Here is a 27,193-nt window from a genome sequence, read left to right on the forward strand (position 1 = left end):
GTGGCACTCAGGACATGTGGGCTCCATTCCCATGTCCTCCAATCACCTGCGATGCCGCCTTAAGCAGCCATTCCACCTGCTTCCCCTCCCACCCTTTGCCTGCTTTTCCTATTTATGTTGAAAAATACCATTTCTTTTCCATTCCATTTCTTTTGTTCATTTTAAAATCGGTTTTACAGTGTGAATGTTTGAATTAAAAAAATCATCAGATAAAGTGAGCCCTGTACACTTTGTGTCATGTGTACTCTAAATCAATATATTTGAAAAGGTAGAAAAAAAAATCCAAAGAAGTATTTCTAATAAATTTAAAGAAGCATTCTGTTATTAACAGGGCAACTGCGACTAATCGTGACGATCTTCTGTTCAAGCTGGTTAATTCATTTTGTGTTAATCACTTCGGTTAACTGCAATTAATTGACAGCCCTAATTTAGAGGGAAGCTCTGCTAGGCAGGGACCGTCTCTTGCTATGGGTACGTACAGTATCTAGCACAGTGGGTCCCCATTTTCACTTGAGTGCACTGGTCTGTTAGAGGAAGAATGGGTCAGAATCTGCGGCCTGAGCCTGGATCTTAAAAACTGCCCAGTTCAATTCCCTGCTGTGCCACAGACTTATGGAAAAGTCGTTCAAATGTTCTTTGCCTCAGTTTTCCTTCTGTGGAATGGGTATAACTGCATATCCTTGCATTAGAGATTGCAAGGTGTTCAAATGCTATGCTAATGGGAGTCATACAGTACCTTAGGCTATATCTATGTCCCCCAGGTTATTTCTAAATAATAACTCCTGAAATAACTATTTTGAAACAAGCTTATTCCTCTTCACAAGCAGGAGTTATTATTGCGAAATAACAGGCTTGGTAGGGTATATCTAGACTGCATCCCTCTGTCGGCAGAGGGATGCAGATTAGGCAGGTCGAAATTGCAAACGAGGCAGGGATTTAAATATCTTGTGCCTAATTTGCATAAAAATGGCCACCATGTTTTGTCGACTCAGCATTTTGTCTGCAAAAAGCTGCAGTCTAGAGGGGGATCTGTCGAGCAAGAAAGCCTTTTTTGATAGATCCTGAAACCCTCCTTTGCCTCATCTGCAATGTCAACCTGCCTAATCTGCATCCCTCTCCCGACAGAAGGATGCAGCCTAGACATACCCATAGTGAGGACACTTCCCTTGTTATTTCGAAATAAGGAGGGTTATTTCAAAGTAACTTCCCAGTGTAGACATGCCCTGTGGTAGGTAACACAAAGAAGAAACATGTATATTGAGATGTAAAATGGGATCACACTTCAGGCCCGTACACAGGAATTTCAGGTTGGGGTGGGGGTGCAAGCTGTGGGAGGGGCTGATGGCTGCCACGCCCCCGTAGCCCAGCCCCGCCCCCATCACCTAGCACCGCCCCCAGCCTTGCTCCTGCAAGGTGAAGGGAGGAATCAATCACAGCCTTTCCCTGTGTAGAGCACGGTGCAGTGGAGGCATGGGCAATGCATCGCTTCTGCTTTCCGCCGGCTGGAGCACAGGGGAAGGAGGCTGGGGCAGTGCGCCACCCCTGCCTTCGTCAGGCCAGCAAGAATCGGCCCCATGGCAGACCATAAAAGGACCGCTGGGGGGAGGGGTGCATTTGCACCCTTCGCACCCCCCACTGCGTCTGAGCCTGCACTTGCCATTGGTATTGCAAGTTGGAAAGGGCTCTGAAAACTGGGCTGTTATTTATTGATTTCATGGCAAACACTCTGGGGCTGGCCTGTTTTGGGAGAGGAGCGGGGCTCGTGGAGCTAGCCACGGCTGGAAGACAGGATACTGGGTTTCCTGGTCTGAGGCAGTATGGCCGTTCTTTTGCTTTGACTGAGTTCAGTAACCCCCCTGTTGAAGTTAATAGGACAACTTGCATGAGTAAGAGCTGTGCAGTCTGGCCATTTGAGTGTCGTGGAGCAAGAGACTATGTTGGGGTCAAGGCCTCTTTCCAGCTAAGCCCTTTACCACAGACCTAGGGTCAAGGCCTCTTTTCAGCTAAGCCCTTCACTGCAGGCCTGGGTCCCAGTACAGTCTGTGGGGGATACAGCAGACAAGGCATCTCTCTTTACCCTCTCGGGTTTCATTGTGCACACGGAGACCCCAAGGGCCATTAAGCGCTGCACCCTAGCAACCGTATCATACAATGTCATCCATACTGTAAACATGTCAAGCCCTGTCTCAAAACCGGGCCTCCAACCCAGAAGTCCCAAGGTAATGTCTTGACCACTGGGTCATGCTTCCGCTCATGCCACCTCCCCTTTGCTCCCAGAGTGGAGAACGAGACCACAATACAGCCCCTCAAATCTTTTTATTCTAGGGTAGCTGACAGGACAGGAAATAGTTCCTAGTTTGTTGGTAGGACCACAGCCATTGTGAGCTGGAAATGACCTCTTAAGCCAGCTGGCCCACCCTCGGTCATCATCCAGGACTCTCCCTTTGCGTAGGTCCATTAATGCGTTGAGAGAGCCTCAAGTGAAGTGCAGACAGAGAGAGACGCTGTTTACAATCAGCGTAATGCTTACATTATGATGAGCCACCTGAGTCCTCTCCCAGGATAAACAGAATCTATCAACGCCGATTAAACCATTAACGTTGACAACTGAGCTTCTCCAGAGCAAATCTTTTTTCGAACGGAACCGGAAAGGAAACCTGAAGGGAAAATTCACCTCACCCTTTTGTGCCATTAAGTAACTTTCTCCAGAAGCTATGGGTGAGTCTTGTGAGGCTCGGTTTAATCCTTTGACAATTCAGGAATTGCTGCAGGTTGGACTACAATTCTTTGAGGATTTGGGTCTTTCTCTTCTGACGCACTTTTGTTTAATGGTTATTCTAATGGGCAGGCTGTTTTTTTAATCTAAAATCTCTCTCTAGAGCTGTTCAGCACAGGGTAATTATGTTTAGAGACCAGTACCTAATTAGGAAATGTCTCTGGGCTCAGTGGTGCCTTTGGGATCCATGTATAGATGGGAACTCATAGTGCACAGATCCATGCTACTGCATCAACATTTCAACACCTCCTGGACCTTGCAGAAGGTTCCCCCAGGTTTGGATATGGTGCAGGGAAGAATGGGTGAGTCGGGGGGGAGGGCCTTGAAGCTGTACATTATCCCTCCCATCTGCTCTGCAGAGATTAGGGTGGAAACATTATTTAGCCTGAGTGTCTATTCTTTTTCTGCAGCCTCATGCTTGGAAACTTTTAATGGACTCCCCAAGCAACCAACATTCAGGGGAAAAAACTTGGTCATAGGACTTCAAAGGGACTGCATTGCTAGGGAATAGAGAAGGACTCACATTCGGGACAAAAGCACATGGTGTCTGCCTGGATAACCTTGGATTTTGTCAGATATTCCAGGATCTGTAAAGTTTGTAATCTGTTTTCCGCAGGGTATCAAACCTGACATCAGCTCTACCCACGAGACAACTCTGGAGTAAACTTTCTGGGGAAAAGTTCATGGAAACTTTCTCCCGCTTAACTGTCTATGGATTTCTCCACAACAGCCAAGGTGGAGAGCGTAAGAGAATGGATGCGCTGGTGTGAGAGACTGCTAAGAAAACAAGCTACTGACAAAAGGAGGTTTTCAAACTTCATTGCATCGTGCCCCCCATTTGAGAGCAGAAATTACTACACGACCCCAGGAGGGGGGACTGCAGCCTGAGTCGGCCCAAGACTCACTGGGGCCAAATTTAAAGCCCAAGGACTTCAGTCCCAGATGGTTGGCCTATAACCTGGGCACCGTTGTCCCATGGTGGGAGTTGGGCTTTGGCCACTAGTGTGGAACTTGGATTTTGACTTTGGCCTGACCCCTGCAAGTATAAGCTAGCCTACTGTGGGGTCCTGACCCACAGGGTGAGGACCACTGCCCAGAAGTATTTGCTGACCATACTGGAAGAAGCTTATTTTGTAAAAGTTTGGATAGGCACCTAATGGCATATTTAGAGCAGGATCCTTACTGTATACTATAATTGTTCTGTTGACTGCCATTTTGGCTCTCGCTTTGAGCAGGAAGTTTTTTGGAGAACAGCCCTTCCTGTGGTAATTTTGAGCCTCTGATTCAAAATGGAGGCTGTGAAGAAAGCTGTAAAAATGAGAATACACATTAAAAGCTACCGGACCTTCTGGTTACTTCCTATTTTGAGTCCCACGGACCCGTCTAGGTAGTCTTAGACCATCATTAACCTCAAAAACTTGACGCTGTAATGACGTGTTTCACCAGGATCCTCAGAAAAATCTCTCCTCCGTCCTCCTGCATGCTTTGCATTTGTGAGAAAAGTGGGTGGTAACTGGATGAAAACACAAAGGTTCTATTGAAGGCATGGCAGATATGTCATTTAGATGCCTATGGAGTTATTTTATGAGTTGCATCACTCATTTGTATTCCCTGAGGAAATCCAACACACATCTATCTCCACCTACTGGAGGAAGATTAAAAACGTTGAAGGATTGTTATTTTAAAATGCAGACCTGAAGGGTTTAAACAGATTCATCTTTTGTACGGCTTGAATGAAGAAGGGGTCCTATTTTTAAATGATGAGGAACAATGCTAAGTCAACATTGTGGGGATGGTGCCAATATTTTTGCAGACTTTCACAGTAACGACTAAATTATTTGGTGTTCAAAGAGGGTGGCATTTGGCTGTCGGTCTTGTTCTGAATTCAGAGCATTCAACTGATCCTTTTCCAAGAGAGATGTTTGGGGTGCAGTTCTGGCTTCCCTCAGAATATGTGCAATACCTATGGAATTTAGCTCAGGGCAGCATTGGGGCATGTGGATTGTGAAATGCATCTAGCCCTGCCTTTTTTAAGATGAAGTATTCACAAAGATCCAGGAATTCAAATGCTCTCACTTTAAATGAAGGAATGATTGCTTGCTTAAATGCAATACAAGTAAATCACAGACAAATCAAGTAATTGTCTTTGCTTCATGAAAAGAACTCAAAGTTGAGTCTGTGGCTTTTAAAAAAATTATTTTAAAAATGTTAGGGGGTGCAAATAAAAGAACTACCTAGTCTGTTCTGAAAGTTGGCTGAGTGCTAGGCACATGAGCTAAGCCTAAATAGAGCTTGCCTGGTTTCACGAAAGCACTTTTTTGGAAGTTTCAGAATATGAACTGAGAGTATTTTGTGAGGTTGATGACTCTTTATCAGAGAAGTCTTATCCCAAATGTTCCTCTGCAAAAATGGCCAAATAGCAAACAGGCCCCATATCTGCAATTTGAAATACTCTGAATAAAAATCACTTTCCTTTCCAATTAAGTAGACATCTATAAAGCATCCAACACGTGATATAAAGATAATTGCTTTCATCCAACCTACTGTGTTAGCAAGGAAATGCTTTAAATATACAAACAGTTTTTTTTTAAAAAAGGCCTAAGGATCTTAGGTGAACTTCACTGGGAACTGGTTGTTTAATTCCAGCCATATTTTTTTTTACTTGAATGTTCACGAGCCCCGACAAAGGGAAAGTAGGTGAGACGTTCCTTTACAAAATGGACACTTTAAAATCAGGCTTTAGTTAGATCTATTTGGTTGCCCAATATCACTTGTATCTTTATGTCAAATCCTGAGCAGCTAGATTTTTTTTTCCATACACATATTCCCAGTGGTATATTAAATCTTTACACAAAGTATCTGCGAGTCATTGACATCTTCTGCCATTGTCCCAGGAGGATGAATTAAGGAAATACAAAGATCTGGGCCTTCTAAGACTGAGGACTATCCAGCCAGTGGCTTGTACTGTAAAAACTCACATCCTTTCACAATAGAGCATTTGACACATTGGAGGACGTGGCAGTGAAACATTGATATTTTATTGCTGCCACATACATTATGGCTGCGTCTAGACTGGCATGATTTTCCGCAAATGCTTTTAACGGAAAAGTTTTTTCCATTAAAAGCATTTGCAGAAAAGAGCGTCTAGATTGGAACGAACGCTTTTGCGCAAAAGCGCTTTTTGTGGAAAAGCGTCCGTGCCAATCTAGATGCGGTTTTGCACAAGAAAACCCCGATCACCGTTTTCTCCATCAGGGCTTTTTTGCGCAAAACAGTCCTGAGCTGTCTACACTGGCCAGTGTAGGCAGCTGGCAAGTTTTTCCGCAAAAGCGGCCACTTTTGCGGAAAAACTTGCTAGTCTAAATGCTGCCTATTTGTTTGTTCAGGTCTGTAAATGACAAGTCTGCTGAAATTGCTTTAAGATCTTAGGTGACCTGGAGTTGCAATTTGAAACCTATCATTAAGAAGCGTGGAGGGGAAAATTTCTCACAAGTCTCCAGAGAATACTCCACAAACCAAAGCATGTTTTCCATTATGGTTTACATCAGCATTTGGTCTATGAAAGACTCGTGCGGATGTGTGTTAGCGTTGTGCATGTCCTCTCTAGAAGGAGACAGTAAAGCTCATTTGAAAATTCACTCACACAATATCCAGATACACATTCATTCATATGAAGGAGCTCATGTGGTGTTGGGTGAAATTGTCCTCGAGAAAATAGGAATTGCATATCTCACTATAGGAAATGCGATTCTGCTTGAGCATTAGGTCTGCTCCCATGTTTGGAAGCACAGAGTTTCCTTTGCTCTGGTTAGCTACTCACCCGCACGCACACACTTGATTTGTATGCCACTTTCTTGCTGCTTTTTATGGTGGTGGTGGACAGAGGCTATGGATGTGTCTGTACCTTTTTTTAAAAAAAACTTCACCTGCGTCTAGACTGCAGCCGCATTCTTTCGAAAGTAAATCGAAAGAACATGGCAGTTTTTTTGATCGCGGTAAACCTCATTTTATGAGGAATAATGCCTTTTTTTGAAAAGTGCTCTTTTGAAAAAAGCGCTATTGAATGCAAACTGTGCTTTTTTTGAAAGAGAGCATCTAGACTCTCTTTCGAAAAAGCGGCTTACTTTTTTGAAAAATCTGCTTGTAGTTTAGACGCTCTTTCAAAAGAGGCTTGTAGTCTAGATGTAGCCTATGTCTAGACTACATCCCCCTTTCGAAAGAGGGATGTAAATGAGCCTGATTGAAAGTGCAAATGAAGCGCAGGTTTAAATATTCCGTGCTTCATTTGCATATTCACGTCTGATCGCTGTTTCGAAAAAGGGTATTTCGAAAGTGAAACTGCAGTCTAGGTGTGGTTCTTTCAGAAAAAAAAACCCCTTTTTCAAAAGATCCCGTACTCCTCATTTTTTCAGCAACAGCGATCGGACACGCTGTGGTGCCCTGCATGTTCGGTTCCCTACACAGCCATGTGTAGGGACGAATCTGGACGCATCGTGTTTTCCCCTAGCGCCAGCCTCCGCTATTCACTCAGTGCAGGGGCAGAAAGGGCCAGGCCTCGGCGCTGCCCAGCCACGCCCCTCCTGGGGTGTGAGGTGCAGCAGGCATAGCTCTTACCTCAGTCAGCGCGCACAAGCACGTGGGTTCTGCATGCTCCAGAGAAGGAGGGGGCAGTTGCCAAGGCACCTGGATCCTCCCTCAGCACTCACGGCCTTGGGGCAGCGTGACTGTAACACTCCATAGAAGGGCCTGGCTAGAAACAAAAGCCAAGGGGGTAGACAGCTGAGTGCTACTTGCCTTTGCCAAGCCAGCCCTGGCTCCTCAACAGGAATGGCCTAGCTCCTGGTGAGCCCAAGGCAACCCTGCCACTAGTGTCTCTGAGGAAAATGGTCTCTCCTGTCCCCCTGCTCCCTAGATCTTCTGTACGATATTCACCTCCATGATGCCCCCTTAGGGACTTAGTCCATTTGGGCCCAACTTGCCCAGGCCAAGGGTGTAGTCAATGTACCCTCTAATCTCGTCCATCCATGAGTGGATTTTTTTCCATCCGTGTGTGGAATAAATTTTTCTATGTGCGCCGAGGCATGCACAAATGTGCCCCACCTGTAGACACAAAAAAACAGCACTGGAATTTCTGCTGAGCGGCTGCCCAAGCACCCAGCATACAGCAAACATTGGTGTGAAGGAGCAGCAGCTCCTGCCTTACCACCACCCCATTAGCACTCGCCTCCTACGGGAGCCCCCCAAATGGAGGCGAGACGAGCAAGGTGAGCCACGGGGCTGTCAGGTTCAGTGAGCACAGGCACTGCCATCTCTGACGCTGTGGCTCCTGCCTACCAGCGTGAGTCCGCAGAGACATCTGTTCTTCCAGGAGCCGCTCACACATTTAATAAGCAGCAACCGCTTCTCAGGTAACATCCTGGCAAACATCCCACTGCAGTGCAGTAGCCTGGATGGATAGATCTGCTCTTTAAAATTAACAAGCGGTCTCCTATTACACAGTGGGGTCATTCTGCTGCCCTGGCTGGCCCAGATTTCTGGGCACCTACTTCTGCCTCTCTTTCTGCCACTGGATCCCTTCGAGCGGGGTGGGCAATAATTTTTGATGGGGGGGTGAAGTGGTCAAGGGCTGCACTCTTCTATGATATTAATGGGGGGGTCTGGGACGGAGGCTGAGTGCAGAAGGGAGCTTGGGGTAAGGGATTGGGGTGCAGTAGGGGGCGTGGGGTCTGGGAAGGAGTTTGGGTGAAGGAGGGGGCTGTGACTTGGGGCAGGAGATTGGAGTGCAGAATCCAGGAGGGGGGTTGGGTGCAGGAGCGGTTTCTCACCTGGGGGAGAGATGCAGGGTCTGGGAGGGTGTTGTGGCCAAGGTCAGGGGTGCAAGAGGCGGTGCAGAGGTTTTGGGTTGCGACCTGGAGTGTGGGAGGCGGTGGGATGCCAGGCTCCCAGCCAGCAGCCCAATGGGGCCCTCGGTTTCCAGCCAATGGATGCTGTGAGAATTGCATGTGGAGATGCCCCCAAGGCATTCTGCAGAGACACACATGGTCCCAGCAGCTGGCCGCTTTGAGGGCCGAGGGTGCCACAGGACATTGGCAGCCCCAAGGGTCATGGCGTGACAGGTTGGAAGCTTTGGTGGGCTGAACCCAGCCCACGGGCTGTATTTTGCCTGTCTCTGCCTAAGAGCGTATGCAAACTAGAGCAAGCTCCTGCATGCACGGGACCTCAGGTGGTGCATGAATGTGCCTTAATGGGGCAGAAAGGGGAAGGAACAGCAGCAGGGAGAGGGTGTTTGGGTGAGACCTGCCTTACATTTATTAGGCTACCCGCGCAGCTAACCCATGTTCTACTTACCCTCACACTTCGTTTTCCTCCTCTCCAAATTTCAGTGCCGCTCCTTGCCTCAGCTTCCACATCTGTACAATGAGAATAATGACCCTGGTGCTGATTCATTCGCCAGTCAGGGTACGTCTACACTGCACCGTTATTTTGGAATCACTGGCGTGATTCCGAAATAACAACGTGAGCACAGGGCCGGATTAAGACCTTTAGAGGCCCTAACGCACTGAAAAGATTATGGTGCCCGCCCATATGTAATTCAAAATAAAAACAATATTATACCATAACATCTCATTTTTTTTTGGTGCCCCTGCTTTGCTGGTGCCCTAAGCATGTGCTTAGTCTGCCTATTGGGTAATCCAGCCCTGCGCGAGCATCTACACAGCAATTCCGTTGTTTCGAAATAATATCGAACTAACGGGCGACTTACGCCGACTTCTGTAAACCTCATTTCATGAGGAATAATGCCTCTTCCAAAATAGCTATTTTGAAATAGCTGCGGTGTGGATGCTTCACGGATGCTATTTCAATATAGCTCCTCCACAATGCTTCCTGGGGCTCTAAATCAAGATAGCACATCCATGTTAGGGAAGCCTACGTTGGGCTAATTTTGAGGCTTCCCTGTAGTGTGGACGCTCTATTTCAAAATAAGTTATTTCGGAATAGATCTTCCTGAACAGCATATTCTGAAATAAGCATGTTGTGTAGACATACCTGAAAAGAAGTGACTTGAGATCCTAAGACGACAGGTGTCACTCTACAGGTAAAATATGATCACAAAAGCCATGAGGATGAGAGGACAACGGTCTGCCTTCCCTGACAAAAGACTCCACAACTGGTGATGTGTCCACGCACGGTTCAATTTACTACAAGTAAAAGCGGTGTGAGCAGGGAATAAGTCCACATGAGCCCGCGGGAAGTAATTTATCCAGGGAGATTAGAGACAACACGGATGAGGTAATATCTTTGATTGGACCAGCTTCCATTGCCAACCGAAGATGGTCCACCAGAAGATATTACCTCACCCATCCTTGCCTCTCTAATATCCTGGGACAATAAGGCTACAACATGACTGCAAACAACAAGGAAGTTCTCCAGATACAGTTTCCTGCTGGGAAAAGCTCAGCACAGCTCCTGTGCCTTCGGGTCTCGCTCACCATTCAGCTGAATTCAATAAAACATCTGACAATGATCAGTGCCCTGTAAATGTCACCATTTTACACAAGACGACACGGACTTACTGGGGATTACGATATCCACACATGGTTTATCTCCGCATGATGTTTTCAGGAAGTTGAATAAGCCAGTCGATGTGCTGACACGCATTGTAAGCAGAAGCTCTGCTTGATATATTAGACCAATAATTTGGATAATATATACCCAGTCCATTGCAATCCATCTAACAAAATGACTCTGGTTCTAGGTATGCCAGCTTTATTTTAAGTGGACTGTCTGGGATAGTTTCGCATTTCACACGGCCTTGTTTTGTTTCCCTAATGTTCTGGAGTTTTCAAAGCTTGACAAGAAGGTGCCGCCTTAACTGAGAAGGAGACATTCTTCCTTAAACTAGTTTAGTCTTTACAAGGTTTTCTAAGCAGAAGACACTGACCTTAGAGTGGGTGTAGAAAAAAAATCATTGTATTTAAGGTTCTCTCAAGATCTCTGCTTCTAGAGGTGTGGCACAAATCCCTCTATTATACAAATCAGTTGGACAGAAAAGTTTAGGAGTAAGTCATGCCCACATATTGCTTAAAAGAAGACCACTCATTTCAGTGTTAGATTTAAGAAAAGGCTCCAAATGAATATTTAAAGTATCTGAGAATCAGCTTTTGAGAGACAATTGTGTCTAGAGCCGTCTATCACCCTGCACTCTTTCTGCACTGGTCATGTGGAGTGAATATATCTAACCATACGTTATCTGAGTGTTAGCTTACAAAAAAGATCAGATAAGTCAGTGAGGAGTAAAACTCATCCTCCGGACCACTGGCAGCAAATTGTGAGTTACTTTCTTTTGCATGATTTCATGACAGCAGGCCTGTGAAATGGCTTAGGAACTAACATTCCTGCTTGGTGTATCTGTGGAATGGAGAAAAATGAAGTGTTATGCCCAGGACCTCTAACTTGGTAGATAATTCAGATAAAAGTTCCAGCGAGCAGAAAAAAAAAGTCATTTGTCATATTTTTGGCACTGAATCCATAGCACACAGAGTCTGATAGGTAGGAAATGGACATGTTTAAAATCTAATTAATTCTGAGTTGGAAATATTTGAAGCATACATTCCCTCCCTCTCTGAACTGTCAAGAACATTATTTATTTCTTTGCCATTTCTCATTAATGTTGAATTTTCCAAAGTGTTGTAGCAGGGCCTCTTAACTGGATGAAACAGCCCAGAAGAAAGCTGTTGGTTTCCTACCATCTTCCTTCTGTTTTATTCAGGCTTAAGCATTCAGAGCAAAGTCCTGACAGTTTTGTAGGGATATTTGCTGACCTGATGGGCAAGATTGTCTTATCAGAACCATGTAACCAATTTGCAGCTACTTAAGTGCAATGAGTTCTGTGGGCTTGTTAACATGTAAGGGTGCACTGCTGAATGAAAGACTGGACTTAAAATGGATTGAATTATAAGGTCGTGTGGACCCTCTTAAATCAACAGAAGCTAGACGATTAAGCTCAAGTTTGTTAGGAAGAAATTTAGCTAAACAAATAATAAGCCACCTTTAAACCGAACAAAGGCGGTTTTCACTGGTTTAATTAAATAGGGTTACAAACCAATTCAAGTGAAATTTCTGTGTGTAGACAAGTCCTAGAAACTTGTCTGGTTCTGTACCTTTAAGTGCATTCTCTCTCTCCTGCAAAGGTATGTGATCTGAATCTCAGTGCAAGTGGAGTTGGTCCAGAGAAAACAACCGGGTGGCAACCCAGCAAGGCTGATCCTGCTTCTAATTTAGGCCACGCCTACACTAGGCACTTTGGCCAGTGTAGCAAAGTGAATTGGGAGGCGGGGGGGGAGGGTGATTGTTTTTGGAATGACAAATTTATATTGGCAAAAGGCCTAGTCTAGATGCAGCTATATTGGGGGAAAAAAGTGCATTCATCATACAGCTTATTTTGTACATGAAAATGTGCAAACTCTAATGGCCAAAGCACTCCTTTGCCTATATAAGTTCAGGGTCATACAACGTGAGCTAAATCAAAATCGCAGCAGAACTCCGGTCCATGAGTCGCAGCTGAATAGTTAGAATTCTGCCCACTTGAGGGCACTGGTGCGTTCACACATTTTACAATTAGAAGACCACACAAAAACAAACCTTTAAAAAAATCATCTGCATGTAGTCTAAAGTTCCAAATGTTTTTCTTCACTGTGGAGCGCTATTTTTAATTTATGTGCTTCCCCAGGCTCATGGAGTCCTGGCTGGGGTTGGATACACCAGCGGGAGATTGCTGGCACTATATTCCCAGCCCAGCAAGAAGCAGAAAGGACTGGAAATATCACAAGAAAGAGTATTCCAGTGTAGTTTTACAAACCCAGCTGAAGTGCATTGGTGTTGTGTGTTTAGTTTCCACATAGCTATTTTGTGCGTGCATGTGTTTGTGTATCTGTATTAACTGCAGATCTTAGAAGTCCCAGTTGACATTAGACTCTATTGTGCTAGGCATTGTACAAACACATAGGCTGCGTCTAGACTGGCATGATTTTGCGGAAATACTTTTAACGGAAAAGTTTTTCCGTTAAAAGTGTTTCCGCAAAAGCGCATCTAGATTGGCATGGATGCTTTTGCGCAAAAAGTGCTTTTGCGCAAAAGCATCTCTGGCCAGTCTAGACGTGATTTTGCACAAGAAAGCCCCGATCGCCATTTTAGCCATTGGGGCTTTTTTGCACAAAACAGTTCTTCCCTGTCTACACTGGCCCTCTTGCTCAAGTATTCTGTCTACAAGAAAGCCAGTGTAGACGCTTTCTTGCGCAAATACTTTTAACTGAAAAACTTTTCCGTTATAAGTATTTGCGCAAAATTGTGCCAGTCTAGACGTAGCCAACATGTTTGTGAGAGTGACAGACACACACAGTGTGTGAGAGTGACAGATTTGCATGGCCAGGCACCCTTCTCTCTGTATGGAGATAGGGTACAGAAGCCGGGAGGAGAAGGGGCACCCTGACATCAGCACCCCTCCTCTTCTCCCTCCCACACCCTGCACAGCAAGCAGGAGGCTCCCAGGGAGGCAGCTCTAAGGCAGAGGGCAGGAGAAGCATGACAGTGGGTGGAGGGGCAACTAAAGTGCCAGCACTTGATACATCCTGGCCAAACCAGTCAGGATTGATAAAGCCCTGGCTGGGTTGATTGAGTTGGGATTAGTCCTGCCTAGAGAAGGGGGCTGGACTTGATGACCTTCTGAGGTCTCTTCCAGCTCTATGGTTCTATGATTCTATGAGGATCCCCTGTCAGAGGCTGTAAGATCTACTGGCAGATCCCAATCTCCTGGTTGGTGACCACTGCTTTAGGACATAAGGCATCCACTAACTAGCAGTGGTCAGGAAAAAACTTTCACCCTGTGGGAAAATTAGTACATAATTATCTATTGAGGCTGATTAAATGACTTTATATGAAGTAGCGGCGAGAGTCCTGTGGCACTTTATAGACTAACCGAAGTGTTGGAGCATAAGCTTTCGTGGGCAAAGACCCGCTTCGTCAGATGCATGTGACATGTGACATGCATCTGACGAAGTGGGTCTTTGCCCACGAAAGCTTATGCTCCAACACTTCAGTTAGTCTATAAGGTTCCACAGGACTCCTCGCTGCTTTTGCAGATTCAGACTAACATGGCTACCCCTCTGATACTTTATATGGAGTATCTACTTCAATTTCCAGAGGTGTCAAGCCAGCACTAAAACAAATAAACAAGCAAAAAACCAACTTCATAGATTAAAGTAAACTAAGGTAAGAAAAGCAGGAATCTGAGCTATATGTAGATATTTTTTATTTGTTGTCTCAAGGATTTAGGACAGTCTAAATCACACAGTGTAGGAGATGGCGTGTGGTGTTTTGCCTCTTAAATCAATTTGGAGAAGGGAATTAGATGGCTTTTTTCACGCTAGACAGTTGGCTAAAGTGGAATTGGAGACACAGTGCTAGAGATATTCACCATTTTTCTTTCATCTTTTCTTGGGTCACATCACATGGCAAACACATGTATTTCCCCCGCGCGTGCACGCACCTCGTGTCCAACACCTGTGCAAATAAACATCGGCTGTTTCAGTGCCGGAGAATTATATTCTGGATGCCACAGAGACCCAAAGGCATTTTGTACAGGATTTCACAACACAGATTAGCCTTAATCCAATTCATCTCTGAGTGATACAGTGCTGGAAACCTGTGGCCAAACTGCCAGGCTTGCTGGCTGTGATGTGCTGTCAGCTGCACTGAAATCTATTCACTCACTGGGCAATAAACCCCAGAAAATCCCATAATCTCTCCCATCAAATGCCTTCCTTGTTGATCTGAAGGCACTGCAATTCTCAGCAAGCCTATGAAAGTGGGTGTGATAGGTGGGGTTTATTTGCTATCCATGGTCCCATCGCATCTCATACGTTGAGCAGCGGTGTGCTGGGTCAGCACTTGGATGGGAGGCCTCCAGAAAAAGGCAAATATTTGTGATGGGGTGAGATCCCCACACTAGCCCTGCATGAACTGAATTGGGCTAGGTGGGCCCAATCAGGTAATTAGGCTGAAAATGTAACCCACACACACTTACTGGGTGTGGTTCACTGTCCCATGTACTGGCACTTAAACTACTTACAGAGAGAGAGAGAATAGGTCGGTGTGGCCAACCCGTTACAGGCAAAGAGCCAAAATAGTGGTGCGTATAGTGCAAAGAGTTGGAGTGGGGAGGGGGAAGGTTGTCGAGGAAAAAAAAAAAAGTCCTGCCCCTTTAAGAAATGCAATTACAGGTTTTTTTGGCCACATCAGGGCACAGCCATCTTGAAGATGCCATTTTGAATGGCAACGCTGGACATTGAGCACAGGGAGCCAGGAGCCATTTTCAGGGGTACAGGGACGGCTTCATGAGCCACGGGGGCGGCTTCACGAGCTGCGCTTTCGGGGGGGGGGGAAGAGCCGCATGTTGCTTGCGAGCCGTGGGTTGGCCATGGTTGGAATAAATGAATGAGTTTCCTCTGTAACCTAACTGCTCCCATTGAAGACTTTTATTGTCTCATTGTTCCCTTGTACTCCTTTAGCCAGCTGCTGTCTCTTACTTAGGCTACATCTAGGGTATGTCTAGAGTACATGCCTCTGGCGACAGAGGCATGTAGATTAGGCCACCCGACATAGTAAAATGAAGCGGCGATTTAAATAATCGCCGCTTCATTTAAATTTACATGGCTGCCACGCTGAGCCGACAAACAGCTAATCAGCTGTTTGTCGGCTCAGCGCGATAGTCTGGACGCGCGGGTGTCGACATCAAAGGTATTTGTCGACCACCCAAGTAAGCCTCTTGGGATGAGGCATATCTGGGTGGTCGACAAATACCTTTGATGTCGGCAGGGGAGCGTCCAGACTATCGCGCTGAGCCGACAAACAGCTGATCAGCTGTTTGTCGGCTCAGCGCGGCAGCCATGTAAATTTAATTGAAGCGGCGATTATTTAAATTGCCGCTTCATTTTACTGTGTCGGGTAGCCTAATCTACATGCCTCTGTCGCCAGAGGCATGTAGTCTAGACGTACCCCTAGACTGCAAGCTTCTTTTGGAAGAAGCTTTTCTGGAAGAGATCTTCCGGGAAAGCTTGTTTCGAAAGAGAGCGTCCACACAGCAAAAGCGCAATGAAAAAGTCTGGACAGAGTGGCCACCAGGGCACCTGTGTTATTTCCTAGAGGCCTCTCCTTTTTAAAGAACTCCCTCGTCTACGTCCACACGTGTCTTTTTTCTGAAAAAACCTTGTTGGAAAAAGGCTTCTTTCTCGTAGAATGTTTACCACTGTGGGAAAAAAACCCTCTGTTCTTTCGACTTTCTGTTGAAAGAACTCAATGGCCGTGTCGACACAAATATTGTTTTTCCAGAAAAACGGCCGTTTTTCCAGAAAAATGCTTCAGTGTAGACGCAATCTTAGACTGTAAGTTCCTCAGAGCACAGGCTGACTTTTGCTCTGTGTTTTGTGCAGAGCCTTGCCCCAGGTGGTCTTGGACCATGACTGTACCTTCTCGATGCTACGGTAAGGCACATAGTAATAAGTCAGTTGTGAAATGCCCACCCTAAACAGTGTACCCAAGAGCACAAAAGAAATCTGTGACAAAGCCAAAAGATGAACCAACATTATCCAAGGTCTACTCTAGTAAGTTTACCACTAAACCACCCGTTTCCAGGCCGGTAGCATCGGCAACAAAAGGCCACTTCTCCTATGCTCAGAAGAAGGCACGTCCATTATCCCCAACAGTTTACCCGGGACGTGCAATTGCAGCTTGTGAAATAATGAGTCCAGAAAGGAAAATAGTCTCAAGTATTTTCCTAGAGAGCAGTACAATTCTGATAGCGGGGACATTGTGCTATGTCTAGATGAGCCAAAATAGTAGCTGTCTGACTCGCAAGGCCCATAAGGTATCCTAAACATTCTTAAATCTGTTTCTTATAATCCAAAGATGTATCACTGAACAAGTGAAATCCCAGCGTGCTCTGGGAGATTCTCTCTCCCTGTATCCAACGGAGGAGAATCCAATGTGAAGGCTGAAGCTTTGCAGGCCACTGCTGCTGAGGGTAGCTGCCAGCTGGCGTCTGTTCAGAGCCAACAGTGCTGTCCTTCTCGTAATTATCTTTCATTCCAGAGATAGCTCCTGCACTGGAATTGCAACCAAACTGTACTCCATTCCATCACGACATTGTGTGGGTGTGTGCGCGTGCACGCGCGCGCGCACGCACATGTGTGTTCATTTACTATGACTCCGAGAGGAGCTGTTTAAAAATGCAACAGAAATCGGTTTCTCTCCGAGATCACATATGTTTTGTCTTAAGACAAGATATTAGAGGGACAATATCACACCCCACAAGTGAATTTTCATGTGACTTGCTGATGTCAATTGTGTGGGTGGCTGGAGATGGCTATTCTGATACGCTGGCATCTTAAGTGTAAGATACTGAGTTGTTGCATCATGATTTTGAAGCCATCCAGACTGTTGATCTCTTGGTGTCTGATGAAGGAATTGTTTATGTGCTACTTATGTTATCTGTAATGGGGTGTTCATCCTGCATGGGATTTGAAGAGGTTGAAATGGCCAGGCTGGCCAATTAACTCCCTAGGCAGCAGCTGGAGGAGAAGAGAGGGAGCAGGCAATTAACTGATTACATGCAGGCTCATCTGCGCAGGAACAGGCAGGGTCTCTAACACCAGGAAGCTGGTCACAGATCGGAACAGGAGGCTGAGGAGTGGAAAAACCATGCAGAGACCGTGACTACTAGCTACGAAGTTGCTGGGCTGGAACCCAGGGAAGAGGTGGGCCTAGTTTCCTGTATGACCCTGTGGGAAGCCAGAGAATGGGTCTGCAAAAATTTGGAATTCCCTGGAAGCGGAAGGAACGTAATTACCGGGCTAGAGGGCCAAATTGTGCAGAAAAGACTGCAATCCCAGTCGTGAGAGGAGCTGCAGGCCAACCCCGCCTGGGGGAAGACGCAGCCAGTTGGGGAGCACGGCTCATTCCCAGGGTGGCCAGCAGGAGGCACTGTTAGTTGTGAGGGAACCCCAGAATCCTGTCCTTGTAATATAAACCTCTTCTCCTCAGCCTAGGCTCAGCTGAATATTTCCATGTTGCAGTGTTTCTCTTTGGTAGGGGGAGCTCTCCCACAAACCTCCGTCTTCCCCTTCCACTCAGATACCCCCTGTGTACATACGCTTGGTGTCATGCTGAGCTTTCCACCTACCACTTATGTCTTAAAGGCATCACTGTCTCTCCAGCTTTGTATATTCCACACCCTTGATTCTACCCAACGTTGAAATCCGCCACCAATTGCTCCATTCCCACTTTCCTTGACTACTGCAGTTCTGGTGGTCCTGCCAGTCCAGACTCTGATCTGTACGATGGCGCCGTACGCTTTCTGACTATTACAAGGAAAATATATTGTATCATCTTTGCCCTCCAACTACCCTACTAATTTTGCAGTCCTTTCAGGATGCAGCGTGATGTTGCTTTCTTTGAAGAAGTGCCGCTAAGCGACCCACCATGCACCTACCCAAATTCTTCTCTCCATTTAACCTCCACTCGTGACAATTGGACCACTAATTATTTTGTGCAAGAACCATCTCCTCTCCATTGTCTACCATCCGGAACAGACTCCCAGCAGCTCTGTACCTCATTGGCTCCATCTCTTTCAAAATTAATCTGAAGGCTTCATCTTTTCTCCCTGGTCTATGCCTCTGAATGGCTCTCTCCTCCAGCTGTTATTTATCACGTCACTCTACAAACCGTTGTAGGGGTCAGACAGCTTGGATGGCCAATACCGCACATTGCAAAGTTGCATCATTCCCTCCTGGGACTTGACAGTGGAAGTTACTCGTTTCATAGTTGAGTTGTTTCATGTTTTGTCCAGGGATTACACATTTCAGTCCACACATTGCTAACCTCCTGCCCTCTTCCTAAAGGCTGTGGAAATACCGATGACAATCTTCTTGGAATTGGGTTTAAGGTCTTTAGATTGACCTCCCTGAAGGTGATTCTGTCTTCTCCATCCCCCCATCCCAGAATTTCACTCCTGACAGTGAAATTTACAGTCAATTTACAGTCACTAATGGAGAACTGACTCATTTTGTGGTTGAATTTGAACCTGAGGTGCACGACACCCATCGCAGCTCACTTTAGGAAATCTATCCACGGCAGCACTTGTGAAATGCATCTGAGAACCAGGTTGGCTTGAATTCAAATCAGCATTTCACATTAACCCCTAACTATAATGTTTGGCGAGAAGGTTTCTGGAAGGTGTAGTCTAGGAACTAGCAAACAAATTTAAATAAATGGCACATTAGGAGGAGCATTTCCAGCAGATCTAGAGAAGAGATTATTCCGCTTTATTCAGCACTGGTAAGGCCACATCTGGAGTACTGTATCCAGTTATGGGCCCCCCCCCCCCCCCCACTGCAGACAGGATGTGGATGCATTGGAGAGGGTCCAGCAGAGAGCAACCAAAATGATTAGGGGGCTAGAGCACATGACCTACGAGGAGAGGCTGAGGGATTTGGTCTTATTTAGTCAGCAAGAGAAGAGTGAGGGGGGATTTGATAGCAGCCTTCAACTACCTGAAGTGGGGGTCCCAAAGAGGATGGAGAGAGGCTGTTCTCAGTGGTGACAGATGGCAGAACAAGGAGCAATGGTAAATTGCAGTGGGGGAAGTCTAGGTTGGATCTTTAAAGTTTTCCTTCAATAGAAATAACTAGCAGATTTACCCAGCATTGCTCGGATCTGCAATTTGGGAATCCGATCAAGTATATTTTGTTTCTTCTCCCCTGTAAAATCTTATCATTTGCTCTGTTTTAACAAAAAAAGTCCCTAGTCAATTTGGTTTCCAATATCATTTTCTAGTTTTCAAGCCTTAGGCATTGACGTAGTTGTGCCAAAACAGCACTACTCCACATTTCGCCATTTTATCTCATTTCTATAAGGTTTATTGAGAAGCAATCCTATTTCAGATACATTCTGTTTTTCTGGCTCATCTTGGTTCAGTCTCTTTCACCATTCACTCCGTTGTATCAATTTTGAGGGCTGTGCTTGATTTGGTGGCTTTGCCGCTTTTCTGTATGGTTTATGGCAAGAGCCCTTTTTCCCTTGCCGGTCTCTGCATTTCTCCCCTTGGCAGGAAGGGCCTCTAGTAAAACACCCCCTATGTGATGTGTTTGGGCAGTCAGCCTTGCTCTTAGTAGGGGGTTGAGCTTGTAGTCTTTCCCTGGGATAGGGAACCCAACCTCTCTTTCTGGCACTCTTACCCCCCTCACTGCCTCTTAGCTCAGTAGCTGTTGATGTTTCTATCTACCTGTCTCTCCTCCACCCAATGGGGGAGGCTTTAAAAGGTCTCAGGCAGGCCTTTAGTGGAACCTCATTGGTCCAAGATGGTCCTGTCCCAGCTGATCCTGATCAGTCTGAAACAACTCTTCCCAGATGCTCCTGCCTTACCTGCAGTAACTCACTTCTAATTAACAGGGGAGCTGGCTTTTTACCCTTCTAGGGCTGCCTTTTCCTATAGATTGCAGACCTCTGGTTTGACTTTGCCACAGATTTTATGAGAAGCAATCCCAGTCCAGGCACAAAACCTTATATTGTTGTAAGCTGTGATAAGAGGAAGCTGTATACCAAATTTAGAGAGCTTAACTCGGGCAAACTCTCTCAAATATATAGAAGATAAAACAGGCTAATTGGGAGAGAGATCAACAAGTCTAGTCCCCTGCTATCACAGCAAGACCAAACACCATCTAGGTCATCATTGCTAATAGGATGTCTAAACTCTGTTAATATTTCCAATGACAGAGGTACCATAATCTTCTTAAGCAATTTATGCCACTGCTTATCCAAGAAGGACATAGCTTTTCACCCCCAGGTGGGACTTGAACCCACACACAGTAGCTTAGGTAGCCAATGCTTTGTCAATTAGGCCACTTGGGCTTAAATACACACAGTTTGCTAGTTGGCTGGTGATCTGAACTTAAACCACCATTGGCAACTTACAAGTTTCTCTCATTGCTAGTGTGTATGTCCACTGATTATTCTTACTGTTTTTAAAACCGTTCACCTTCCTTCCAGCAAAACTTTTTGCATGCCCTTATTTCTGTACGGAGTCTAACAAGAGAAGGCTCCAGTAATTACAGTAATACAGCACCTTCCGTTTGAGAATTTCACAGCAATTCACTAGGGCTTTCTGTCACCCAGGTACTTAAGCATATGCCTAAACGTAAGCACATGGATAGTATTAGTGAAGTCAGAAACATGTCCTAGTAAGCCCAACAAAACTTAGTCCTCCAAAGGACTAGAAAGATCCTGACCAATCAGGAGCTGGCAGGTATGTTAAGAAGGCCTGTCTGCTTCTTCTGAAGGCCAGTTTGCTGCTGAGGGAGGTTGAGAGAGGAACTTCTCAGTTCATGTCCAAAACTCCAGGGCCAGATTAAGGCCCTGGATTAATAATCAGCTACCTCTTGGGCATTTGTTAGTTTAAAGGTGCTGGCAGCAAAATCTGGAAATAGTTTATTACATTGGCTGAGCTGCTACAGACCAGCTGCTGTAGACAGCAGAGAGGGATTATGGCAGAAGTGTGCTAGGAACTCTGAAATACTCTAAAGACAGCCTCTGCCTTAAAGAGTTCACAATCTATGATCTAGGTGTCAGGATCTAGGTCTTACCAGGGTCTGGGGCTGATGTTGCTTTGCATCATAGTGCACTGAGCTGATCCAAAGCCTTCTAGGGTGAAGCCTAGGATCAGAGACTTGAACATTTGGAGGTTTAGTGAAATTGAATCTCTGGGCCATTTGCTCATCTTTAGTCGTTACTTGCAGAGTACTAATTGCAGTGGTGACATGATCAGAGAAGGGAGGAGATTCCTGGCTTCTGGCAAGGTGGTTGGCTTTGCTCAATGGGTTCTCCTGATTGTATGCATCTCAGAAAACTTCTTGTAGGTGCATCCTTCTGAAAGATTAAATTCCTCCCTGCATATTAGTGTGCCAGAGTTGAATCACTCCCTGAGGCTGAATAACTGAACTTTTATGCCATGTTTATAGCATAAACCAGATATAAAGCAGGAAGTGGGGAGATTTGGCCACACAAGACAGTTAAAAACATTAGTTACAGGTAACTTAAGCGCTTCATTTAAAAAAAAAAAAAGCGAAGCAAAAATCATCCTTTTCAGTGAGAAACACATAAAGCCCATTGAAGTCAGTGGGGAAATCCCTATTGACATCAAAAGAGCATAAGAACATAACAGCCATACTGGATGAGACCAAAGGTTCATCTAGCCCAGTATCCTGTCTGCTGACAGTGGCCGATGCCAGATACCCCAGAGGGAGTGAACAGAACAGGGATTCATCAAGTGATCCCTCCCCTGTCACTCTGTCTCAGCCTTGAAAGAGGATATCATTTCTACCCATCATGAGTTTTTTTTAGTTCTTTTTTGAACCCTGTTAAAGTTGTGGTCTTCACAACATCCTCTGGCAAGGAGTTCCACAGGTTGACTGTGAACTACATGAAGAAATACTTCCTTTTGTTTGGTTTAAACCTGCCACCTATTAATTTCATTTGGTGACCCAGTAGTTCTTACGTTATGCAAATAAGTAAATAACTTTTCCTTATTTACTTTCTCCATACCTGGCATGATTTTATAGACCTCTATCATATCCCCCCTTAGTCTCCTCTCCTAAGCTTAAAAGTCCCAGTCTTGTTAACTGCTCTTCACATGGGACCCATTCCAAACCCCTAATCATTTTTGTTGTCCTTTTCTGAACCTTTCCCAAGGTTTTTGGATTGTGTCATTAGTGATGGAAAAGGTTAAAAACATTTTAAAAAATGGATGAGGCTTAGGGAGGAGTAAAATCAGAGATTGGTTTGAACTGCAAGCTTTGAGTCAGGCTCCAGATCTGAAGTCCCCTGAGGTGGGAGGGAGCTGGGATTTAGGATTCTAGTTTGGTGAATTATAGACAGCGGGGCTGCAACAAAATGTGAGTCTGGACCCACACTTGAAGGTTGGATACTTGTTTTGCCCACCCCCCTCCCCAAAAACATGGGGTTACTCAGCTGTAGGGTTTGGTTTGGGGCCCCTCTCCAATTAAGACAGATTGGCTAATGTGCATGTATCTATGTTCTTTGCATTTAATGATTGGGCTTCTATTTCTCCTGGTTTAAAAAAAAATTGGAAAAATTAGTTGCAATCACATGAGGAAATAACACATAGCTGAAACAGGAGGGTCATGTGAGATAATATCTGGAATTCATACATAAACCACAGCTAAATGTACTGGAGCTCACAGTTCTAAAGGGCACAGTGTCTCACATGAGACTTAGTCATGGATCAGTTCCTTTGTTTCCGCCTTACCTCCCATCCCATACAGTTATTTGCTGCCGGGGAGTTGAAGCTTGATGGAAGAGATTTTTCAGGGTGTTCCTTATATTATCTCCTTCAACCTCTGCTCTTCAGAAACCTGTGGAAGGATCTATCATGAACAGAGTTTTTCATCTCACCTAACTTTCTACTTCTTAGCAGCACAGCACCCTGAATTAAGAATTCTGAGTAAGGCCAGCACATGTAACCCAAACATGGATTACCTACAGAGATTAACTCTATAGTGCCCTCTAGAAGTTTGTACAAAGTGGTCAGCCTCGCTCTGATTTTTCTGATCTCTCTCTATATAAAAATTTTCCAGTGGGATGACTGAGCGATGTCATCACATCACTCTGCTTCCCTCCGCTTGCCTCCACCCTCAGCTGTGCGGCTCTCTCCCTCCCACCCCTTCCCCGGTGCTCCAGGGGGAGGACTAGGGAGGCTGTGGCCTTGTCCTGGCCTTCCCAGGTGGATGGAGGATGAGGAAACAGGGCTGCCACAGCCTTGGCTCACAGCAGGGGGGAGAGCTGGGGAAGGTGCGGCCTCGGTCCGGTAGTGGGGGGAGCAGGCTGGGGCCACCATTCTGCGGCCGCAGCCCAGCCCGCCCCGGCAGCCAGGGAGAGAGCCAGAACTGCCTACCCCCAGACAGAGGGGGGTTGGCGAGTGTAGTGAGCAGGGGGCATCTCGCCCTCGTACCAGTAAAAACAACAAGGAATCTGGTGGCACCCTAAAGACTAACAAAATTTATTAGAGCAAAAGTTTTTGTGAGATGCTTGGAGAAAAAGAAAGGGAGGGGTACAGAGATGGGAGTGTAACATCCGTGCTAATAAAATCAGAGCGGGTGTGGCTCACCTGTAATGGTGATGACAAAGTGAGCACACACCAATGGGCAGAGCTAAGTCCCGGTGTGATTGTTCAGGAGTCATTTCAGTGACGAGTCTGTCCCTTCTACGCGGTCTGTGTTTTTAGCGCTGGAGGTCACTAGGGGTACGTCTAAACTACATGGCTCCGACGATGGAGCCATGTAGATTTGTTTGTTCAGCAAAGGGAAATTAAAGTATGATTTAAATAATCGTGGCTTCATTTAAATTTAAATGGCTGCCCCTCTCTGCTGATCAGCTGTTTGTCGGCAGATCGGGGCAGTCTGGATGCTCCCCTGTCGCCATGAAAGCCCTTTATCGACCTCCCCGGTAAACCTCATCCTACAAGGCATAACGGGGAGGTCGATAAAGGGCTTTCAGGTTGGCGTGGGAGTGTCCAGACTCTCGTGCTGAGCCAACAAACAGCTGATCAGCTGTTTGTTGGCTCAGCGCGGTAGCCATTTAAATTTAAATGAAGCCGCGATTATTTAAATTGTGGCTTCATTTCTCTCTGCCGATCAGCCTTATCTACATGGCTCCATCGACGGAGCCATGTAGTTTAGACACACCCTAGCTGTGCTGGCCAAGAAAACAGCTGTGCCATAGGTACTTGTATAACACCTGGGCAGAGAACTGAGGCACCCAATTTCTTTCAGGGGGCGGGATAGCTCAATGGTTTGAGCATTGGCCTGCTAAACCCAGGGTTGTGAGTTCAATCCTTGCAGAGGCCATTTAGGGATCTGGGGCAAAAATTCATCAGGGGGCTGGACTTGATGACCTTTCAAGCTCCCTTCCAGTTCTAGGAGATAGGAGTTACTGAAGTCACCCTGTGAACATGACTTTGTCTCCATCAGAGTAGGACAGATGTCCTCTTTCCTCATTTGTCCTGAGTCAGCATGGGACCAATGGCTTAGTGGTTCCATTTTCCTTCTTGTGGGTTTCAGTGCTGCTTGGAATCCAGCTATGAAGACCGTAAACCCCGAAGTTAAGGGTTAGCCATGGGTTAGTCTTCTCTGAAGATGGAACAAGGTTGTTAGGAGGACTCCAAATCATCTAGTTCAGAATATGTGCATCCTAGAGACATTTACGAAATGCCTTAATAAACTTACCATACCACAGACTGTTATTTTTGAGGTAATAGATAGTTGTGGATGTACTGAAAGAAGTGGGGAGAACAAATAGTACCTCTCTTCAAAAACGGAAATAGACACAATCCTGACAATTACTGCCCCATACATCTAGCATCTATAATTTTAAAATAATGGAAGAAATAAAAAGAGAAAGCTAATCAATATATTCAATAAGAGTAGACGTATGATCAAAAGTCCTCATGGGTTTATAAAAAAATGATTCCTGACTGACAAACTGGATTGCTTTTTGTGACGCAATTTGGATGTTATGAAAATATATAATTACATTGATTCTTCTAAAATTTGACTTGGTAAATTTATTCAAAGTTGGATTGGAATGGAGTGCTGTCACTGAGCTGAAAACTGCCTCCTCAAACCATAAATAAAAAGAGTTTTTAAATAAAAGGCAGTGTGTTGAATTGTAGGTGGCCATCCAGTAGGCTACCATAAGTATCAGTATACACCCAGGTCTGATTAACATCTGTACAAAGATTGGCAAGAGGAAATAACATTTCAACAGTATTGCATTTCATTCAATGAAATCTACAGGTGATGCTAAATTTGAAGGTATTGCAAACATCAGTCAGGACAGTGAAACAATACAAAGACACCTAAGGGGACTGGATGAAAGCAAGCCAATATATGTGGAGAAAAATAATCTGAAGCAAACTTAATCAACAGGGAGAAGCCTGGGTGATGCTGAAAATGATGTAGGCGTGGTAATGGACAGCAAATTGTGATATCAGGTAGCTGGAGGTAACAATTAAAAGCACTACTAGCTACAGATATTGTGAGGCCAATGGAGTTACTCTGGTGTAACTGAGATCAGAAGATGACAAGGTGTGTGGGGGGGAGGAGGGAGAAGGCATCTCTATGGACATCTGATGAGTATAAACACCAAAGTCTAGTTTTTTTACTCTTACCCATACGGGCCTAAAACCTTCAATGGTGTAAATTGGCATCGCTGCTTTGAAATCACTAGAGCTATGAGCTGAGGATCTAGTCCCATTGCATGGTACCTTACTCCATGAGCAGTCCCAGTGAAATTGATTTCACTGCTCAGGGAGTAAGGTCATGGAAATAATTTTCATAGCACACGGGCATATGCATAAGCCAGCAACTGGGGTGACCACGGAGATCCTTTTTGCTGGCAGTTGTCATGGATGTGATAAGTGAGGAGTACATGATCTTTCAAAACAGGGCGTTTCTGTCGAACATGCCCCATCTAAAAGCCCGATTTCGAAAAAAAGCGGCGGCCGCCATTATGCAAATGAAGCATGGGATATTTAAGTCCCAGCTTCATTTGCACTTTCAATACATCTAATTTACATCCCTGTGCCAACAGAGGGGTGTAGTTTAGACGTAGCCAGAGACTGGAGAGCTATTTCAATAGGATGACTCTTGCAATGCCTGTGGATGGAGGATGACCAAGGAAGAGACCAAAGACATGGTACCAAGACTGGATATCAGAGCAGACCAATCTGAACAACAACCTGGCATATGGTCATGGGTGTTGGAAGAAGTCTATAAAAGTCCCCAAGCCAACTATGACTAGGGAAGTGGCAAGAATTAAGAAGATGACAACTTGGGTGTATGAATAGGGCAATCAATTAAGCTATTATGGGGGAAATTTAAATTGAATATCAGAAAAAGTTTCTTTACAATAAGATGTATGAAGCTGTGGATGATTTCCCAAGAGGCTCAGGGCTGGAAACACATTTACATTACATGTGTTGTCAGGGACAGAGATTGGATAGACTACCAGGTTTTCTCTGTCTGTAACTCTCTTAAATCAAATTTTATCTGAGGATAGGAAATTGACAAAATAGCGTCATAGGTCCCAAACAGATAGTTGGTAGCTTTTTAGGTAGTACTAATTTTTCTCCAGATGCAGAAGGGCTCCCTAATCAAATACATGAGAAGAAGTTAGAAAGCATTTGTGTCATTCGCTTGTTTTCCTTTTAGAAGGAATTATTCTGGTCATTTCTCTACCATTTGCCTTGTAATCTATTTGGATGTATCTATGAAGTCAGCTCCTAGCAAACTC

The sequence above is a fragment of the Pelodiscus sinensis genome, chromosome 9 (genome assembly GCF_049634645.1).
Source record: "Pelodiscus sinensis isolate JC-2024 chromosome 9, ASM4963464v1, whole genome shotgun sequence".
In the NCBI taxonomy this organism is placed as follows: Eukaryota; Metazoa; Chordata; order Testudines; family Trionychidae; genus Pelodiscus; species Pelodiscus sinensis.